Genomic DNA, 21,865 nt, shown 5'->3' on the forward strand with positions numbered 1-21,865 from the left:
AAGTACCAGAAGCAAAGCCTGAACTTTATCATTTTTAGGTGCCTTTTCACATGGGAGACTGTTGTACATCATTTGCAGGCAGGAGTTTTGCATGAAACTGTGAACCCAGCTGCCTACTTAAAAGTAAGGTTTGTTAAAGGATACAAAGTTATAGGTAGAGAGTGGGAATAAGTTCTACTGTTCTATAGCACTGTAGGATGACTCTAGGCAACAATAATATACGTTTCAAGTAGCCGAGAGGATATTAAATGTTGCCAGCACAAAGAAATGGTACATGTGTGAGATGATGAGTATGCCAATTACCCTGCTGTGACCACTATACATTATATATATTGAAATATCACTGTGTATCCCAGGAATATGGACAGTTATTATATGTCAATGGAAACAACAACATTCTTAAAAAAGGATTTGGCAGGATGGATTTTTATTTATTTATTTATTGAGATGGAGTCTCACTCTGTCGCCAAGGCTGGAGTGCAGTGGCACCATCTCGGCTCACTGCAACCTCCACCTCCCAGGTTCAAGCAATTCTCCTGCCTCAGCCTCCCGAGTAGCTGGGATTACAGGCAGCTGCCACCACACCTGGCTGATTTTTGTATTTTTAGTAGAGATGGGGTTTCACCATGTTGGCCAGATTGGTCTCAAACCCCTGACCTCAGATGATCCACCCACCTCGGCCTCCCAAAGTGCTGGGATTACAGGCGTGAGCCACCGTGCCTGGCCTCTTTTTATATTTTTAAAAATTGACAAATAAAAATTGCATATATTTATGATGTGCAATGTGATGTTTTGAAATACGTGCACATTGCAGAGTGGCTAAATTGAACTAATTAACATATGTATTACCTTATATATTTATCTTTTATGTGTGTGATGAGAATATTTAAAATCTGCTCTCAGTGATTTTCAAGTATGTAATACACTGTTGTGAACTATAGTCCCCATGTTATACAATGGATCCCTTGAACTTACTACTCCTAACTCAAATTTTATTTGTCTTTGAAATAAAAGTGTTGGTTGGGTGCAGTGGCTCATGCCTGTAATCCCAACACTTTGGGAGGCCGAGGCAGGCGGATCACCTGAGGTCAGGGGTTCGAGACCAGCCAACGTGGTAAAACCCTGTCTCTACTCAAAATACAAAAATTAGCCAGGCGTGATGGCACGCGCCTGTAATCCCAGCTGCTTGGAAGGCTTAGGCAGGAGAATCGCTTGGACCTGGGAGGTGGAGGTTACAGTGAGCCAAGATCACGCCACTGCACTCCAGCCTGGACAACAGAGTGAGACTCCATCTCAAAAAAAAAAAAAAAGAAAAAAAGTGTCTCCCCTGTGTTAAACATGGATCAGGTTTCTTTGGCTTTTTTCCTAACATAATTCTAATTGTCTTTTTTCTGCAAAAAGCAGAGAAAGAAAATGAGGCTGAGTGCGGTAGCTCGTGCCTGTAATCCCAGGACTTTGAGAAGCTGATGCAGGAGGAGAGCTTGAACCCAGGAGTTTGATACCAGCCTGGGCAACAGAGCGAGGCTCCGTGTCTACAAAAAATAAAAAATTAGCTGAGTGTGTTTGCACACACCTATAGTCTCAGATACTTGGGAGGCTGAGGTGAGACAATTGCTTGAGCCCAGGAATTTGAGACCAGACTGGGCAACACATTGAAACCCCATGTCTACAGAAGATTTTTAAAAATAGCTGCATGTGGTGGCACACACCTGTAGTCTCAGCTACTCAGGAGGCTGAGGAGTTCAGGACCAGCCTGGGCAACATTGTGAGACCCCCATCTCTACAAAATCTTAAAAATTAGCTGAGCGTGGTGGCATGCACCTGTAGCCCCAGCTATTAGAGAGGCTGAGGCAGGTGGATTGCTTGAGCTCAGAAGTTTGAGGCTGCAGTGAGCTGCGATTGAACCACTGCACCCCAGCCTGGATGACAGAGCCAGACCCTGTCTCTGTCTCTGTCTCTCCCTTCTTTTTTTTTTTCTTACACCAACTTCGGTACATTCTCAAACCTTTTAATCGTTCACCCTTGAAGTACTGGTTTGTCATGTTCTGAAGCTCCCTGTAATGGGATGGGTTTCTGATCACCCTTGGGCTGTATTGGGCTGGCATCATTTAAATATCCGGGCATTTAGATTGGTTCCTGATAGGGAAACTTCATGTTTATTTCACACGTAGGCTAATTGTTCGGTCTGCCTGCGAGTCCTGAGGAATTATTAAGGAAAACCACACCTGTTTCTGCTTTCTCATCCTGAGGAATGATTAAGGAAAACCACACCTGTTTCTGCTTTCTCACTCGCAGTGAGAGAGTTCCTGGGAGAGATGCAGTCCGGGAGGGTTCATCATTAGCCCCAGCCGCTGATGCGCTATCAGCCTGCGGAGGAGGGAGCCCTGGGGCTTCACTAACCACAGGCTGGAGCTGCCCCGCACCAGCTCCAGTGAGATCGGGGTTTTCGTCTTCATCCAACACTTTCAACCCAGTTTCTGATGAAAGGGCTTCTTCCAGTCACCAGAGAAAGTGAGTTTGTATGTTTTTCCTCCAGAGCACTGCTGTGGGGTTCACGAGGAGGGCTGCTTATGACAAAATATTAACTTTGGCAGTTTTGGAGAAAAAGGACAAATAATGCATTCCTGGGAGAGGTGTGCAGCACATGTGCTGCGATGGGCCACAGGGACAGGTGCCTGGAAACCAGGGGTCAAAGATGAGCCTCTGAAACGGCTCTCTTTCTAGTCTGCACGCCCTTCACTGCTCTTCCTTTTTATAAAGATAACAAGTCTCTATATGTCGTTTTAGAAATTGTGGCAAACACTGTGTGTCGTTTTAGAAATTGTGGCTCACGCCTGTAATCTCAGCACTTTGGGAGGCTAAGGTGGGAAGATCACTTGAGCCCAGGAGTTCAAGACCTGCCTGGCCCACGTAGCAAGACACCGTCTCAAAAAAAAAATTGGCAAAGTATACATAAGACAAAACTGACCATTTTAGCTATTTTCAAGTGTACAGTTGAGTGGCATTAAGTGCACTCATATTGTGCAACTGTCACCACCATCCACCTCTGGAAATTCTTCATCTTCCCACCTGAAACTCTGTCCCCATTAAACAGTAACTCCCCATTCTCTACTCCCCCAGCCCCTAGTAACCACCATTCTACTTTCTGACTCCATGAATTTGCCTACTGTAGAGGTACTGATATACGTGAAGTCATACAATATATGTCCTTTAGAGTGTATTTCTTTTTTTAAAAAAATGTCAACTTTTATTATAGATTCAGGGGGCACATGTGTGGGTTTGTTACATGGATATAATGCGTGATGCTGAGGTCTGGGGTATGAATGATTCTGAAGCAGCGTTGTTCATCTAGGGTGATACCTGAGGTTTGTTGTCTCACGCTGAGGAAATCAAGGATGTGGACATACAAGAAGTGAGGTTAAGGGCGGAGGTTTAATAGGTGAAGGAACAAGAGGAGCCCTCTCCTGCAGAGAGAAGGTCCCGAGTGGGTTTTCTGGTCTGCAACAAAATGCAATGGGTTTTATAGATGAGCTTGATGAGGTGGTGTCTGATTTACATAGGGTGCAAGAGATTGGTTGGACCAGGTGTGTCATTTGCATAGGGCACAAAAAAACTGGTTAGGGATAGGCATGCCATTTGCATAGGGCACCCAAACCTGGCCACCTTCACCCTAATCTTATTATGCAGATGGATTCTCTACCTGGTTGGCACCATGTTGCCTGTTCCTTTAAGGTACACACGGTGACAAAGAAAAGGGAAGATGGAGCCTCCATGTTGAACGTGCCTGGCCCCCAGGTAGCCCTTTTCTATTGGCACAGCTGCCGGTATTCACCTGGGCAAGCTTCCAGCTTGCTTATCTATGTCTACAGCATGATTTTTCAGGCTGCTCTTTGTTAGAAAAGAAATGATTTTGGAGCTGCTTTTTGTTAAAAGAGAAATTCCGCCGAGGACTCTTTTACCCTCACTATCTGTCTGAATAATTTCTTTCTAGCTCCTGTATGAATCCCATCACTCAGGTAGAGAGCATAGTACCCAAGAGGCACTTTTCCAGCCCTGTCCCCTTCCCCTCCTCTCCCTTCTAGTAGTCCCCAGTGTCTATGGTTCCCATCTTTATGTCCATGAGTACCCAATGTTTACTTCCCACTTTAGAAGTGAGAATATGCCCCATATTTGGTTTTCTGTTCCTGAATTAATTTGCTTAGAATAATGGCCTCCAGCTGCATCTTTGTTGCTACAAAGGACATGATTTTATTCTTTTTTATGGCTGTGTACTATTCCATGGTGTATATGTACCACCTTTTCCTTATCCACTCCACATGGATGGGCACCGGGGTTGATTCCGTGTCTTTGCTATTGTGAATAGAGCTGCAATGAACATGTGCGTGCAGGTGTCTTTATGTTAGAAGAATGTATTTTTTCCTTGGGTATATAAACAGTGATGGGATTGCTGGGTTGAATGGTAGTTCTGAGTTCCTTGAGAACTCTCCAAACTGCTTTTCACTGCAGCGGAGTTAATTTACATCTGTCAGGCCTCTAAGCCCAAGCTAAGCCATCATATCCCCTGTGACCTGCACTTAAACATCCAGATGGCCTGAAGTAACTGAAGAATCACAAAAGAAGTAAAAATGTTCCTGCCTTTACTGATGACATTATCTTGTGAAATTCCTTCTCCTGGCTCATCCTGGCTCAAAAGCTCCCCCACTGAGCACCTTGTGACCCCCACCCCTGCCAGCCAGAGAACAACCCCCTTTGATTGTAATTTTCCACTACCTACCCAAATCTTATAAAACGGCCCCACCCCTGTCTCCCTTCGCTGACTCTTTTCAGACTCAGCCCGCCTGCACCCAGGTGATTAAAAAGCTTTACTGCTCATACAAAGCCTGTTTGGTGGTCTCTTCACACGGACGTGCGTGAAAACATTCCCATCAGGAGTGTATTTCTGTGTTTAGCATCCATGCTTTGAGTCTGCCAGAAGATGTTGGATTTGATTCTACCCTGGGAGTAGCGGCGCATGTATCTGATTCTTCCACTTTCAAGTTGCTCATTGGAGCTGGAGTTTTACACTAGGCAGTGATGACTGAGGACCCCCAGATGAATCTCGGAATTTGATCTCAGAATGTGGCAGAAGCTACATCCCCACGACCCAGCAGGGAGGACACGCCTCCTGCATCCCACGGCTGAGGAGAAAGTGGCTTTTACAGATAGTTACAGGCACCAATGGTTCTACTTCCCTGAAAAGCTGTGTATTTTTTCCATGCCGCTCTGAAGTATAGTTGCTGGAGGATTTGCGTAGACCGAAATGTAGGCTTGTAAATTAGGTTGGTGCAAACATAATTGCAGTTTTTGCCATTAAAAGTAATGGCTAGACTGGGTGCAGTGGCTCATGCTTGTAATCTCAGAAATTTGGGAAGCCAAGCTGGGCAGATCACTTGGGGTCAGGAGTCCGAGACCAGCCTGGTCAACATGTTGAAACCTCATCTGTACTAAAAATACAAGAAATAGCTGGGCATGGTGGTGCGTGCCTGTGCTGCCAGCTACTTGGGGGGCCGAGGCATGAGAATCGCTTGAGCCCAGGAGGCAGAGGCTGCAGTGAGCCGAAATTATGGCACTGCACTCCAGCCTGGGCAACAGAGCGAGACTCCATTTTACACACACACACACACACACACACACACACACACACACAGTCAAAACTGCAATCACTTTTGCACCAACCTAGTATAATCGGGGAATTCCTGGTTACTTTTTTATTCCACAAAAAAGCCTGCTCCCACTGGGGCAATGTGCCAGAGGAGGGGCAGGTTAGAAATGTAAAGCTTCAAGAAGACCCCCTGTATCCTGTGAGTGTCCTTGGTGTTCATTCTGCAGGCCATTATCAGTCTTGAGGGGGCTGCTACAACATTCTAGGGAATGAGAGAGCATTGCTGTGTCAGGAAGTCCACACTATTTTTTTCTGCCTCTTTCTCTACCTTAAAAGGATATGCTCAGAATGAGTTGAAATATGGCCATTTCTTTCCCCTGAAATCGACAGCCAGTTGTTTACTTGGAATCATTCAATGTCTCCATTCGTTTTGGGTTAGATTGTTTTGAATGGAGGATTCTACTACCACTCATAAGATGGCTTTGAGCAGAAACAAGGCTGATCAGCCGGTGTGTACACACTTCTTGGCTTTTCAATATTTCTTGGGACATTCTTGGGCTTAAAATATGGCCACACCTCTGCAGTGGTAGGTCAAACAGCCTCTGTCCCAGACCTAAGCTCTGTGGATGCCACACCCCAGATTGGGACTCCCAGTCTCCTCATGGTTCACGCTGGCAATGCCTGACCCAGGACATTATCTTGCCATTGAGACCAGGGTCCTTCTCCTTGGACGGTTCCTGTATCTGTTATTGAGTATTTTGAACAGCATTGAATATTTTGTTGAATATTGAATATTTATTGAATATATTGAATATCTTGAATAACAGTCCAAGCAGAAATAAATATCGGGACACTTTGTTCTCGTTGACAGTCTCAGGTCTCAGTTCTGGCCATATGAGTCTTGGGCCATTCATCATTGTGAAACCTCTACAAAGTAAGATGGGTGTATGGTGAAGAATAATCAAAGGTAAATGCACCATCTCAAAGTGGACTTGCCATGTCCCGTGGAAGCATGAATGTGTTGAGTCTTTTGTTGTTGAAATGGTTCTAGGCTGGGCACAGTGGCTCATGCCTATAATCCCTGCACTTTGGGAGGCCGAATGTGTTGAGTCTTTTGTTGTTGAAAATGGTTCTAGGCTGGGCACAGTGGCTCACGCCTATAATCCCAGCACTTTGGGAGGCCGAGGTGGGTGGATCACCTAAGGTCAGGAGTTCGAGACCAGCCTGGCCAACATGGCAAAACTGCATCTCTACTAAAAATTCAAAAATTAGCTGGGCATTGTGGTGGGCGCCTGTAATCCCAGCTACTGGGGACGCTGAGGCAGGGAGAATGGCAGGAGGCGGAGGTTGGGCAACAGAGCCTGAGGAGGGGAGGAGGGGAGGGGAGAGGGGTAGGGGAGAGGGGAGGGGAGTTCTAGGATCCCCAAGTCTGCCCTTGAGAATGTGGTTTGGGAAGGAAGGTGGATTCTTTCAGTGGTGTTCACAGAGCAATCGAAACTTTAGATTTCTCAGAGTGAGCTAGTTTACTAAAGCCTACGTATCTGAAAACATAAACATTTCTTCATCAAGGGTGCCCTTTAAGCCAGAAACAAACTCAACCACCAACCACCAAACCCACAAATGAGACAAAACCAAACCAAACCAAAAATCCAACAAATAAACAAAAAACTCCCTGAGACAAGCCACAGAACTTTATTTTGGGAAAAGAAAACATTTTTTTGTTGGTCAAACTATCAGCTCCTATGAAATACTCTTAGAGATGTTTATCCTCAGCTAGTTTTTTTGTGGGGAGGTGCTGTTTACATGCTATGTTAAAAATAACATGCAAAAATTCACGAGACATTGATGATGATGGTTATACAAATAACGAGAATGATATTGGCATACATCATGTGAGTGGGAAAAAAAAAAGTTGATGGTGGTGATGACGATACGATCTAAACTGCTTTTGCTCCGTGGAAAGCCCTTTGAGATGGGGACCTGGCTGTGCAGTTTGCGGTGTATTTGCCCAAAACGCCATCTGGCTGCTACGTAGAGGAAGAACACTGTTTGCTTTTCTGGCCTTTGTTTTCATAATTCTTCAATTTCTCTTTATGCTCCTAAAAATTCTACATAATCCCATTTCGAACATCGCATTCATTCTTTTTTTTCTCTTAGAAAACAATAAGGGTTTTCATTAAGAAGTAAGTCACAAGACTGCAAGAGAACAAATAAAACTCTTAAGAGGTCTCCCTCCCTCCCTCTCTCTCTGCAGGCTGGGGGTGGAGGATTCAAATGAAATTTTGCTTGAGAAAGTAGCCTGCTCGCTTCAGAAAATTGAATATTTTCTTCAAAAATGGTTAATTTTGCAGAATCAATTTGCCACACCTTTGCATCATTCACACTACCTTCCCTGCCCCATTATTTAGAGAATTCTAAGAAACATAATCTATACATGGATATAAAGTTGGGAACAGTAGATACTAGGGAATACTAGAGGGTGGAGAGATGGAGGGGCCGGGGCTGAAACACTACCTGTTGGGTGCTATGCTCAGTACCTGGGGGATGGGATCATCTGCATTCCAAACCTCAGTGTCGCATGATATACCCATGAAACAAACCTGTACCTGTACCACCCAAATCTAAAATAAAAGGTAAAATTATACATAAAAAAGGAATATGATCCACAGAATGTATCAGACAAAAGGTGTCTGTTATGGTGGCTAATACACTTGGGGTTCAGAAAGTCAGTGGTGGCCACCAACGGTGGCTCATGCCTGTAATACTAGTGTTTTGGGAGGCTGAGGCGGGAGGATCATGTGAAGCCAGGAGATCGAGACCTCTCCGCTACAAAAAGTAAACAAACAAAAATTGGCTGGGTGTGGTTACGCACACTTGTGGTCCCAGCTGCTTGGGAGACTGAGGTAGGAGGATCACCTGAGCCCAGGAGGTCGAGGGTACAGTGAGCTATGATTGCACCACCACACTCCAGCCCAGGCAACAGAGCAAGACCGTGTCTCTTAAAAAAAATTCTTGAAGAAAAAAAGTTGGTGGGGACATGAATTCTAGAACTTTCTCTCCTCAAATATTTAGAACAGGTTGACGTGGTACACAACCTTCTTAAAAGAGCTTAGCAAGAGGACGGAGGCTCAGCATTTGAAGGAAGCTGAGTGAGACAGATTAACTAATAAGTCACCAGTTAAGAATTGGTCCAGGCATAGTGGCTCATGCCTATAATACCAGCACTTTGGGAGGCCAAGGTGGGAGGATCACGGGAGCTCAGGAGTTTAAGACCAGCCTGAGCAACATAGGAAGTCTTCATTTCTACAAATAATTAGCCTGGAATGGTGGCACAAACCTGTGGCCCCGCCTACTTGGGAGGCTGAGGCGGGAGGATCGCTTGAGCCTGGGAAGTGCAGTGGCGTGATCATAGCTCAGTGCAGCCTCCACTTCCCAGGATCAAGCAATCCTCCTTGTGTCCTCACATGGTCATCCCTCTGTGTGTGGCTGTGTCCTTTTATTTTTTTGGAGACAGGGTCTCGCTCTGGCCCAGCGAAGAGTGCAGTGGTGAGATCATAGCTCACTGCAGCCTTGACCTCCTGGGCTCAAGCGATCCTCCTACCTCAGCCTCCTGAGTGGCTGGGACCACAGGCGTACACCACTACACCTAGCTAATATATATATGTTTTCTAGATACGGAGTCTCCTTATGTTGCCCAGGCTGGTCTCAAATTCCTGGCCTCAAGCAATCCTCCCGTCTCAGTCTCCCAAGTAGTTGGGTCTACCAGCACGCACCACCATGCCCAGGTAATTTTAAAACTTTTTGTGGCTGGGTGAGGTGGCTCACGCCTGTAATCCCAGCACTTTGGGAGGCTAAGGCAGGCGGATCACTTGAGGTCAGGAGTTAAAGACCAGCCTGGCCAACATGGTGAAACCCCATCTCTGCTATATATACAAAAATTAACCAGGCGTGGTGGAGGGCGCCTGTAGTCCCAGGTACTCGGGAGGCTGAGGCAGGAGAATCGCTTGAACCTGGGAGGCGGAGGTTGCAGTGAGCCGAGATTGTGCCACTGCACTCCAGCCTGGGCGACAGACGGAGACTCCGTCTTAAAAAACAAAAAAAAAAACAAAAAAAAAAACACCAAAAACTTTTTGTAGAGACAGTCTTGCTATGTTGCCCAGGCTGGTCTCGAACTCTTGGCCTCAATGTATCCTCTCTCCTGGGCCTCCCAAAGTGCTGGGATTACAGCACTTGGCTCCAGCTTGACCTCTGTTGGTAGAACTACTCAGAAAATGTGACCGATTTAGAAATTGGGTGGTGCCAAGTGAACCCCACCCAAACCTATCCCCGCGCCAGTTCTCATCTACCCTTTCCGTGTGTTGGAGAACTAGCAAGGCAGGGGCTGCGGCTTGCGGGGGCTTGGCCTCCCTCACACAGCTCAGGCTCTCAGAGAGCGAGGCCCAGGGCTCTCGCGCTGCGACCGCCACCTGCCCCGAGGCCCCAGTCCCCTCCCCTCACCGCCGCATCAGGGCAGCGCGGCCAAGAGCCGGGCCTTTCGGGGGCCGGGGCCGACGTGGCCCGAGATGCCCGGGGACAGGCAAGAGACCATGGGTATGTGGCGATCACGGGCCTCTCCGGCCCGGGAGACTGACGTTTTGGCTGGCAGTGTTTCGATACCAGATGTTGTTTCCAGACCATATGCTTGCCGCTTCCCACACTTGGAAAGACCAATCGTTAGGCCCGAGGATGCAAGACCCACCCACTTTGCGATGGAGGCAGCCAATCCAGTTGCTCGTTACTTCCAGTGTCGCAGGCGCCCTTACGCAAGATCCTGTCCAATCGTTACCAGGAACGTCTTCCTAGTCCCGCCTCAGGGCCATCGCAGAGGCTGTCAATGCCATCTGACCCCTTCACCCCATTGGCGTACTTCCTTCCGACGCCATGACGTACACAGCACCTGGCCGGGGCGGGCCAATGGCAGTGGCGGGAACGTGTTATATGGATGACCTCTGCCGCAGCTGCCGCTGGGCTCTGGAGGCAGAAGCCGCCCTGAGAAGTGCACAATAGGCCGGGCGCGGTGGCTCACGCCTGTAATCCCAGCACTTTGGGAGGCCGAGGCGGGTGGATCACAAGGTCCGGAGATCGAGACCATCCTGGCTAACACGGTGAAACCCCGTCTCTCCTAAAACCGCAAGACTCCGTCTCCAAAAAAAAAAAGAAAAAGAGAAGCGCACCATGGACCAAGAGCTCTTGCTGGAGAGGCGCCGCCGCCGAACCCGCAGCCAGACGCCCCTCAGTAGCGCCTGCATCGGGTGCCGCGGCTCTCGCGTAAGCCATGGGCGCGCCCGAGGGGCGGGCTCGCCTACTATCGGCCCTCACCGCTCGGCTGGGCTCGGAGTCAGCTCCACCGTCGCCTTCCTGCTTGGGCCGGGAAACGCAGCCGCGGAGCCGCGCAGCCCTCGGAGCCCGATGAGAGGTGCCGCTGGCCTCAGGACGGTGGTCGGGGCGGGCGGGGACATTCGCGCTGCCTTGCGGCCTGCAGGCCCTCCCCGTCGGCAGAGCTGCGCCGCAGGCCTCGGGGCGGGCCTGGGGGGCCGGAGGGCTTCGGGGCGGTCCTGGAAGCCTGAGGCCACCGGGGATCCCCGGGCGGGTGCTGGGTGCTTGCGGAGCGGGGGCGACGACCTCCGACCCACGAGAGGGGCGCCTTCGCGGTGCTGGTCGTAGTTATTCTCAGCGTCCCTATTATCTGATTTGAAATGAGAGCAGGCGGCTCTCGGGCTCCGAGCCGGAGGGGGCGGGGGAACTGGGAGCAATGTGTACATTCCACGCCTAGGACCCTGCCGCTGGGCAAATGGAGGCCCGTGTCCCTGCGGTCACTGCCTGGGAGGGCGCACGAGGTCCCCCAGGCAAGGTGACCCGCAGGAGGTTTTGTGACGTTGAGCGGCCCACGCCTGGGGGTGGTGTGTGCTGGTGGTGGAGGGCGGCCTCCTAGAGGAGCCGTCAGCCTTCCAGGGAAGGCACCCGGCCGGTCGGGTAGACTCGCCGGGGCTGCGGGGGAAGCTCCACCTCCCCGAGCGTACCCCGAGCCGCAGCGGGGCAGGGCCCTCCCCAGGAGGTCGGCACCGGGGCCCTTTGTCCTATGACAGCGTCACCTGGAGCCACCAAGAACTGGAAGAGGCAGGAAGGAACCCCCGCCCTAGAGCCTCCAGGGGGAGTCCAGCCCTGCCCACAACTTTGTCAGATTCCTGGTTTCCAATACTGGAAAAGAAACTTCTTTTACTTTCAGCCACCCAAATTGTGGTTATTTGCTTCAGCATCCGTAGGAATAAACTAAGAGGTATGAATTTTATGTTGCCGCCAAAAGGCTTTTTCTAGGACAAGTAGATATTTAACCTAGATAGTTGTAGCCTTTTCTCGTCTTCATTGGGATCGGAACTCAGTTGATGTCCTCCGTCCTCCCATCTCAATGTTGATTTTACTTTCTCTTTAATCCTCTGTTCTAAAGCAGTGACCCTTTTAATGTTGCTTAAGTAAATATTAATGTTTTTCTGGTCAGTGTGAGACAAAAACTTTTTTACTTTGGGTCTGAGAAGGAGCAGTATTTTCCCTCCTCCTCCTCTTCTTTTTTGAGATGGGTCTCTCCGCTGCCCAGGCTACAGTGCAGTGGCATAATCCTAGCTCACTGCAGCCTCAAACTCCTGGGCTCAAGTGATCTTCCGGCCTCAGCTTCCTGAAAAGCTGAGACCACAGGTGTGTACCACTATGCGCTACATATATATATTTTAACTTATTTGTAGAAATGAGGTCTCACTATGTTGCCCAGGCTCGTCTCAGACCTTTATCTCGAGTGTTCCTCCTCTTTGGCCTCCCAAAGCACTGGGATTACAGGTGTGAGCCACCATGCTTTGGCATGGTGGGGTATGCAGCAGGAGAGCAAGGGTGGTGGCAGTGTCTCCATATGTACTCTCACAAAAACTGGTGTGGGCGGATACTGGATGCCTACTTATTTAGGGGCGTCTAAATTCCTGTGCTAAATTAGAAAATAGAGGCAGCTCTTGAAAGGAGTGATGGCGTGAAGGAGAGATGCTTGGACCAACCACCACACAACCCTTATAAATAATTGATACCCTTGGTTTTGATGCCACGTCCTCTTCAACAGTTGTTGGTTGAAATGACACGATTCCAGGTGAGCTTTTCCAGATAAATTGCCCTGGAACTTCAGACTTTGTCGGGTGAATCGCTGTGGAATTTCAGAATGGGCTGGAGTGTCTAAGATGGGCATGTCCAATATTCAGCTCAGTGTGGGGAAACTGGTGGTGGCCAGGGCTGGTTGCAAGCTGAGTTGTAGGGGTGACAGTTCACCCGAGAAACAAGAAAACATGCAAGTCCTGGTTCATGAGGAGTGATTTCACAGACAAATAGTGACCATGGAAGTCAATGTTGAAAAAACAAATAGATTCAGGGAATAAGGGTGCGGGTTTGTTACATGGATATGTTGCCTGGTGGTGGGGATTGGCCTTCTATCCCCCAAACAGTGAACATAATACCAGATAGGTAATTTTTCCACCCTCATCCCCTCCCACCTTCCCCCTTTTTAAGGTGTCCTGTGTCTGTTAATTTCATTCTACAGGTCCATGTGTACCCATTTTTTTAACTCCCACTTATAAGCGAGGACATGTGGTATTTGATTTTCTGTTTGAGTTATTTCACTTAGGATATTGACCCGCAGCTCCATTTATGTTGCTGCAAAAGATATAGTTTCATTTTTATAGATGCATAGTATTCCTTGGTGTGTGTATACCACATTTTCTTCATCCAGTGAACACTCAGGTTCATTCCATGATTTTGCTATTGTGAATTGTGCTGTAATAAAAATATAAGTGTAGGTGTCTTTTCTGCTAATTTCTTTCCTTTGGGTAGATAACCATTACTGGAGTTGCTGGGTCAGAGAGTAGATCTATTTTTAGAGAAATCTACATACTGTTTTCTATAGAGGTTGTACAATTTTACATTCTCACCAACAGTGTATAAGCGTTCCCTTCTTTGCATTCTCGCCAAGAGGTCAACGTTTTTCTACAAGACAAAAATGTAGATTGGTAGATGATAGATCAATGACAGGTAGATGGAATACATAGATGATAGATAATAATAGGTAGGTAGATGATAAATGGAATAGATAGATGGAATAAATGGATAGATAGAATATAGTCATAAAATGCATCTACCTGAAAATAGAGAAGAAAAAGATTGTGGGACTTTCCACTCTATAACCCTGGGGCAAAGAAAATAGCATTAATGAAAAAGCAAAGAATGGGAAAATAAAATTTTTTAGTCAGAACCACCCTTCCAGCAGAAAAGAATAGTGCAAGCAAAATATTAAGGATTTCGTATGCATTTGTGTAGGCCATGGAACTATTACAAAAAGGTGGATGTCGCATGTTTCAATGCTTTTTTTTTCCTTTTTTTTTTTTTTTTTTTTTGAGACAGAGTCTCACTCTGTCGCCCAGGCTGCAGTGCAGTGAAGTGATCTTGGCTCACTGCAACCTCCGCTTTCTGTGTTCAATCTCCCGAATAGCTGGGATTATAGTCTCCTGCCGCCATGCCCGGCTAATTTTTTTTTCTTTTTAATAGAGATGGTGTTTCACCATGTTGTCCAGGCTGGTCTTGAACTCCTGACCTCAAGTGATCACTCGCCTCAAACTCCCAAAGTGCAGAGATTACAGGCGTGAGCCACCATGCCCGGACTCAATACATTTTTAATAGACATAGAGCTTTGCCACATTTTGGAGGTTTGCCTAGTATTGGAATTTCTGGATTTTTATTTTTTATATTTGTGTTTCTCCCTTTTAGTTTGATGTAATGCAACTCAGTAGATTTTCTTATTGAAATAAAATCTCAGGCTCTCTCCATTGCATAGGCTGAAGCAGGTATGACGTAGGACATTGGCTGGATTCAGACCCTCAAAGGAGGCTGGGCGCAGTGGCTCATGCCTGTAATCCCAGCACTTTAGGAGGCTGAGGCAGGCAGATCACTTGAGGTCAGGAGTTTGAGACCAGCCTGGCCAACATGGTGAAACCCCGTCTCTACCAAAAAAAGGAAAAACAAAAATTAACCGACTATGGTGGTGGATGCCTGTAGTCCTACTTAGCTACTTGGAAGGCTAAGGTAGGAGAATTGCTTGAACCCAACAGGTGGTGGTTGCAGTGAGCCAAAATCACACCACCGCACTCCAGCCTGGGCGACAGAGTGAGACCGTCTCAAAAAACAAAAAACAAAACAAAAGCAGACCCTTGAAGGGTGAGCATTTTGCCGTGTTTCATTTGGGAGCTGGCCTTTCTGCTTCCTCCTAACATCTCAAAGGACACTGGATGGCCTGAGCTCCCGGGTACCCTGGGCTGCCCAGTTAGCATTCCCTGGGTGGTGAGAAAAATGCAAATTGTCTCTGTCCTGGAGCTTAAAGACTTCTCTCTGTAAGACCTCAGGAGGTCTTTTATCAAACTCTGTATTTGCAAGGCGGGAGGACTGCTTGAGCCCAGGAGTTTGAGACTAGCCTGGGCAACCTAGTGAGACTCTGTCTCTACAGAAACTACAAAAATCAGCCTGGCAGGGTGGCACACACCTGTAATCCCAGCTACTAGGGAGGCTGAGGAGGTAGGATCACTTGGGTCCAGGAGTTTGAGGTTGCTGTGACCTGTGATCGCACCAGATTGCTACATGGGGATGAGAGGAAATATGAGCGTGAACAGATCTCCTGCTACTGCACACGCCACTTTTGAATTCCCAGCTGACGTTTGAAGGCTGTGCAAGGTGTTGGATTGCAGGATGATGGAGAACCAGATCACTGTGAATCCATGACTGTGTGGCCGTTTGCATTGACTCAGCCTTACTACAGATACTAACTTTCATTCCCCTCTGCAGCTATGCATTGGTTTTCTGCATACCACTTGGAATTTATGTTGGCGCTGAGTCATCCGACTCTCACATGAGAAAGAACCAAATAATGATGTGTTATTTTAAAAGAATGTGTCTGCATATGGCTTCTTATCTGCCAAGTGTTACACCTTAGGCATTTATATTGAGAATTTCAAGATCGTGCCACTGCACTCCAGCCTGGGTGAGAGTGATACCTTGTCTCAAAAAAAAAAAAAAAAAAAAAAAAAATCAAGATAGGAGCAGACATTTCCAAACAGCTACAATGTCCTCAAAGGGAGTTATTGATGTATTAGTCTGTTCTCAATGCTGCTAATAAACACATACCTAATACTGGATAATTTATAAAGGAAAGAGGTTTAATGGATCCACAGTGCCACATGGCTGGGGAGGCCTCACAATCATGGCAGAAGGCAAAGGAGGAGCAAAGTCACGTTTTACATGGTGGTAGGCAGGAGAATGTGTGCAGGGGAACTGCCCTTTATAAAACCATTAGGTCTTCTGAGACTCATTCACTTATCACAAGAACAGCATGGGAAAAACCCACCCCCATAATTCAATTAGCTCCCACCAGTTCCCTTCCACCACATGTGAGGATTATTAGAATTCAAGGTGAGATCTGGGTGGAGACACAGAGCCAAACCATATCAATTGATAATTAGCAGATTAAAGGGAAAAGGGCACATCTGTTGACTAAGACAGCCTTCACGTTTCCCTCAGCTTGACTGAGTGTTACACAGTTTTCCTCCCGACCTCCTTGTCTATTTTTTAGTTTTAATTTTTTTGATACATAATTGATGCACATATGTTGGGGGTACATGTGATTACTAAATACACTCATAATTTGTAAAGATCACATCATTGTGATCAAGATATTCATCACCCTACATATTTGCCTTTTTGTTAAGCTAGAAACATTTAAATTCTTATATTTAGCTATTTTGAAATATACAATAGATTACTGTAAACTACAGTCACCCTGCTGATTTATTGAACAGTGGGTCTTCTTTTATCAAACTCTGTATTTGCAAGGCGGGAGGATTGCTTGAGCCCAGGAGTTCAAGACCAGCCTGGGCAATCTAGTGAGACCCTGTCTCTACAAAAAATACAAAAATTGGCCTGGCATGGTGGCACACACCTGTAGTCCCAGCTACTGGGGAGGCTGAGGTGGTAGGATCACTTGAGCTCAGGAGTTCCAGGTTACTATGAGCTACGATCGTATCACTGTACTCCAGTCTGGGCAACAGAGCAGAATCCTGTCTCCAAAAAAACAAGAACCCCTACTTATTTGTACCCATTAATCAAACTATTTTTATCTCCCTTCTCTGCTCCCTTCCCAGCCTCTGGTAGCCACCAGTCTACTCTCTACCTCCATGAGATCCAGGTTTTAAGCTCCCACATGTGAGTGAGAACACGCAGTATTTTTCTTCTGTGCCTAGCTTATTTCACTTAACATAATGATCTCCAGTTCCATCCATCAGGCCTCCTTTTTTCACGGAAGATTTATTTTAGGAAACTTGCAATTGTGAGTTCTTTCTCTACCTCTTTGAGATGCAAATCTTCTCCCAAATTTTCTTCTAGCCTCTTCCTAGTTTTGCAACCCAGGAATGTCTTTCTCAAGACTTCAGAGCCATCCCTTTAAAATGCAATTATTGAAGGAGATGATACATCTGTGTCTCAGTTTTTGTAGAAGGGCAGGTTCCCAGTTTTGAAAAATTCCAATGAGCCAACACAGATAGCTTCACAGCATTTCCTAACCTCTTCCTGATGTCTCCAGTTCCTTCTCAGCATCTCACCCTGGCACTTAAAAACTCTCCAGCCTTTTGTTTCAACAAAGTTAAGCTCCTTCTCTCTTCCGTATTGCAATAGTCCTGACTGAGTCCTTCCTTGAAGGTTTAACTTGTCTGGTGCAATTTTCTCTGACAATGTCCAGATGAAATGATCCCACAGAAACACTGAGTGTGATTTTAGCCTGAGAAGGGGGAGGGTGAGAAGATAGATTGGGAGGCAGCTGTGTAGGCAGGGGACTTGGCCACTCCCTAAACCTCTCCCAGTCTCATCTGTAAATGGAGTGCATAGGCAGCAGCTTCTCCCCCGAGGCTGGGGCGATGGAATCAGTTAGACTATTGAGGGCATCTGGAAGGGCATCTGCCTCAGGGTTAGTCCTCAGGGCACGGTGGCCAATGGGTTTCTTTTGGTTGACTGTTGACAATGCGTTTGTTGAATGGCAGCCTGCACTAGGCGATGCTGAAGCCACAGAAGATACCGCAGTGGGAGAACCAGCATGAGCTGCTGCCCCCAAGGAACCTCGAAGTGCAGGCAGAGGACCAGCCATCCCAGCAGCACAGGTAAAGTGTGTCACCTGTCAGGTGGGCTTGGGGTGAGGGGGTGGGGGAAGTGTGTGTGCAAAGGGGGTGTGTGTATGCGTGTGAGCACGTGTGATGGCTAGTGTGCCTGCATGTGAGGGACTGTGAACAAGTGTGCGAGGGTGTGTGTGCAAATGTGTATGCCTATGAGAATATGTGTCTGTGGATGAGTGCATTTGAAAGCATGTGTGTGGTCATGAGGGTAAGTTAGTGACTGAATACGCAGGATATGTGAGTGTGCATGGAACACTGTGGCAAGTGTGTAGGCATGTGAGGACAGGCAGAAGTGTGTCAGTGTTGTGATGAGAGTGTGAATGAGTGTGCAAAAAGGTGTGGAGTGAATGTGCATGGAAGTGTGTGTGTAAACTATGAAGGCATGTAGTGTGTCAGTGTGTGCAGTGCAAGCGTGTGTGGGAATGAGTGCTTGTGGGTGTGCCCACATCCAATGGGTATGTGTGAAAGCATGTAAAAATGTGTGTAGTGTGATGGTGTGTGGATGTATCAGTGTGTATAAATGAGAGCATGTAAATGTGAGTGTTGAATGAGTGTATAAGTGAGTGTGCATACGTGAGGCTGTGCGTGAGTGTAACCATGAGGGTGTGAACGTGCTTAAGTGTATGTGCATGTGACAGTGCAAGTGTAGGAGTGTGATGCATGTGTGGGTGTGCCAGTGTATGAGTGTACATGGTGTGGATCTGAATGTGCAAAGGGTGTGAGTGTATGTGAATGAGTGGTAGTGTGCATGCATGGGTGAGTGCACACTCAGAAGCATGGATGGGTGCAAGCCTCCCCTACTAACTCCTGCTCCTTCCTGAGATCAAAAAAGGATGTGTTTTCTGTGTTTCAAAAATGTTTTAAAATTATGTACTGTATTTAATAGCTCTTATGACTACAGTGTTTTTCTCTCTGTTTAAAGCGTAGCAGGGGCTGGGCGCAGTGGCTCACACCTGTAATCCCAGCATTTTGGGAGGCCAAGGCAAGTGGATCAGTTGAGATCAGGAGTTCAAGACCAGCCTGGACAACATGGTGAAACCCCATCTCTACTAAAAATACAAAAATTAGCCAGGCATGGTAGCGGGTGCCTGTAATCCCAGCTACTGGGGAGGCTGAGGTGGGAGAATCGCTTGAAGTCAGGAGGCTGAGGTTGCAGTGAGCCGAGATTGCACCACTGCACTCCAGCCTGGGTGACAGAGCGAGACTCTATGCAAAAAACCCCAAAAAATCCAACGTAGCTAAAGGCAGTTTGATGATAACAGTGACGTTGAAATGAGAATTGTGTCAGAAAAACCACAAACAATAATGAAATGGCTCCTATATAACCCATCCCCAAAAACCCACGTAAAGAAGAAAACAGGGCTGGGCGTAGTGGTTCATGCCTATAATTCCAGCACTTTGGGAGGCCCAGAAGGGAGGATCGCTTGAGCCTAGGAAACCGAGGCCACAGCGAGCTGTATTTGCGCTACTGTACTTCAGCCTGAGAGGCAGAGTGAAACCTTATCCCAAAACCAAAAAGACGAAAAGGGTCCTGAGGTATTAACTCTGATCGTCAGTGAGTGGAAAGATTCTGGTATTCTGGTGTTTTCCATTTTCTTTTAGCTTATCTTCATTTTTGAGTTTTCTGGAAGAGCATTTATTGCTTTTTTTCTTTTTGAGACGGAGTCTCCCTCTGTCGCCCGGGCTGGAGTGCAGTGGTATGATCTTGGCTCACTGCAACCTCCACTTCCTGGGTTCAAGCATTTCCTGCCTCAGCCTCCCGAGTAGCTGGGACTACAGGTGCATGCCACCACGCCCAGCTAATTTTTTGTATTTTTTTTTAGTAGAGACAGGGTTTCACCTTGTTAGCCACGATGGTCTTGATCTCCTGATCCTGTGATCCACCCGCCTCAGCCTCCCAAAGTGCTGGGATTACAGGCGTGAGCCACTGCGCCCGGTCGCATTTATTGCTTTAAGAAAAAAAAAAATTTGATGGGAAAAAGCTAAAATGAGGTTGACTAGGAAAATATTACTAAAAACATTCTCCTTCATTCACGGACTTTTTTTTTTTTTGAGACAGAATCTCGTTCTGTCACATATGCTGGAGTGCAGTGGTACAATCTCGGCTCACTGCAACCTTCGCCTCCGAGGTTCAAATGAATTCTTGTGCCTCAGCCTCCTGAATAACTGGGATTAGAGGCATGCACCAGCATGCCCGGCTAATTTTTGTATTAGGGTTTTGTCATGTTGGCCAGGCTGGTCTCGAACCCCTGACCTCAAGTGATCCACCCGCCTCAGCCTCCCAGAGTGCTAAGCCTCCCAGAGTGCTAAGCCTCCCAGAGTGCTAAGCCTCCCAAGTGTAAGCCACTGCGCCTGGCCCTTGTTTTGGCTAACTCTGTGAGTGAAACTCTTTCTGCCATGGGAGATCGTACCTTACCATTGTTTATTTCCAGGGTCTCCTGAGAACACAGACCAGAATTACTGAGGTAATCTTGGCACATTTTCTTAACCATTCTATGCGACTTTCAAATTCCTTATATGTAGCTGGGAAAAAAGGCTTTGCTAGATGATCTTTTTCAACCTTCGTGAAGATCAAGATTAAGAAAAAAGTTTAAACCCGAGGCACTGATAAGGAAAATACAGAAGAAAACCTAAACAAAGTTTCAGTTCTCAGCCCCTGAGCAGCCACACAGTGGGGGGCGTTTCCTTCACTCCCCAGTGAGTACCTACTGTGTGTTCCGTATGGCGCAGGGCAGGGAGGAGCAGGCCAAGAAACAAACAAGCCTTGGGGTCGGGGCCACAGAGGGCATAGTGAGCTCTCAGGATAGGGCGGGAAGGGAAGGCAGAAAGGCCCTGGGCACAGGCTGGGCTGTCAGCTCCAGAGGGGCGCACTGACCCTGCATCCATGGGAAGTGTGGGGCACAGGCAGCCTGGGGCAAGCAGGTACCAGGAGAGCCCAGGCTGGCCATTATTTGTGGCTGCATTTCCATTTCCAAAAATGTATGATTTTTTCAGTTAATGGAGAAAAAGCACTGACAAAATTCAACATGCTTTCATGATTAAAAACACTCAGCAAACTAAGAATAGAGAAAACTACCTCAACATAATAAGTCATATACGAAAAAGCCACATCACACTCAATGGTGAAAACTGAAAGCTTTTCCTCTAAAATTAGGAACAAGACAAGGATGCCTGCATTCATTACTTCTATACAACACAGTGCTAGAAGTTCTAACCAGCACACTTAGGCAAGAAAAAGAATTAAAGGCATCAAAGTTGAAAAGAAAGAAGTAAAATTATCTCTATTTGCAGATAGGATCTTATAAGTAGAAATGCCTAAAGAGCACGCACGCACACACACAAGTTAGAACTAATAAATGAGGCCAGACATGGTGGCTTATGCCTATAATCCCAGCACTTTGGGAGGCAGAGGTGTGCAGATCACTTGAGGTCAGGCGTTCGAGACCAGCCTCACCAACATGGCAAAACCCCATCTCTACAAAAAAAATACAAAAATTAGCCAGGCATGGTGGTGGGCGCCTGTGGTCCCAGCTACTTGGGAGGCTGAGGCACAAGAATCTCTTGAACCCTGGAGGCAGAGGTTGCAGTGAGCCAAGATTGTGCTACTGCACTCCAGCCTGGGCGACAGAGCAAGAGAGTGAGATTCTGTCTTTTTTCTTTTTTAAAAAAGAATTAAAAAAAAAAAAAAAACACTAATAAATGAAATCAGCAATGTAGTAGCATACAAGGTACATACACAGGCCAGGTGTGGTGGCTCACACCTGTAATCCCAGCACTTTGGGAGGCCAAGGTGAACGGATCACTTGAGGTCAGGAGTTCAAGACCAGCCTGGCCAATGTGGTGAAACCCTGTTTCTGCTAAAAATATTTAAAAATTACTGGTGGTATGTGACTGTAGTCCCAGCTACTCGGGAGGTTGAGGCAGGAGAATCACTTGAACCCAGGTAATTGAACAC

The 21,865-nt window shown here is 47.0% G+C and overlaps 1 long non-coding RNA gene across 1 annotated transcript; it reads left to right on the top strand.

Annotated features, from left to right (window-relative positions):
* Positions 1-10,576: 10,576 nt before the first annotated feature.
* On the top strand, positions 10,577-21,551 carry LOC134736041 (uncharacterized). Its single transcript, XR_010119741.1, has 2 exons — positions 10,577-10,948; positions 17,782-21,551. It is a non-coding gene; the product is annotated as an uncharacterized lncRNA (long non-coding RNA).
* Positions 21,552-21,865: the final 314 nt, after the last annotated feature.

This window comes from Symphalangus syndactylus, chromosome X, assembly GCF_028878055.3.
Source record: "Symphalangus syndactylus isolate Jambi chromosome X, NHGRI_mSymSyn1-v2.1_pri, whole genome shotgun sequence".
Taxonomy (NCBI): Eukaryota; Metazoa; Chordata; class Mammalia; order Primates; family Hylobatidae; genus Symphalangus; species Symphalangus syndactylus.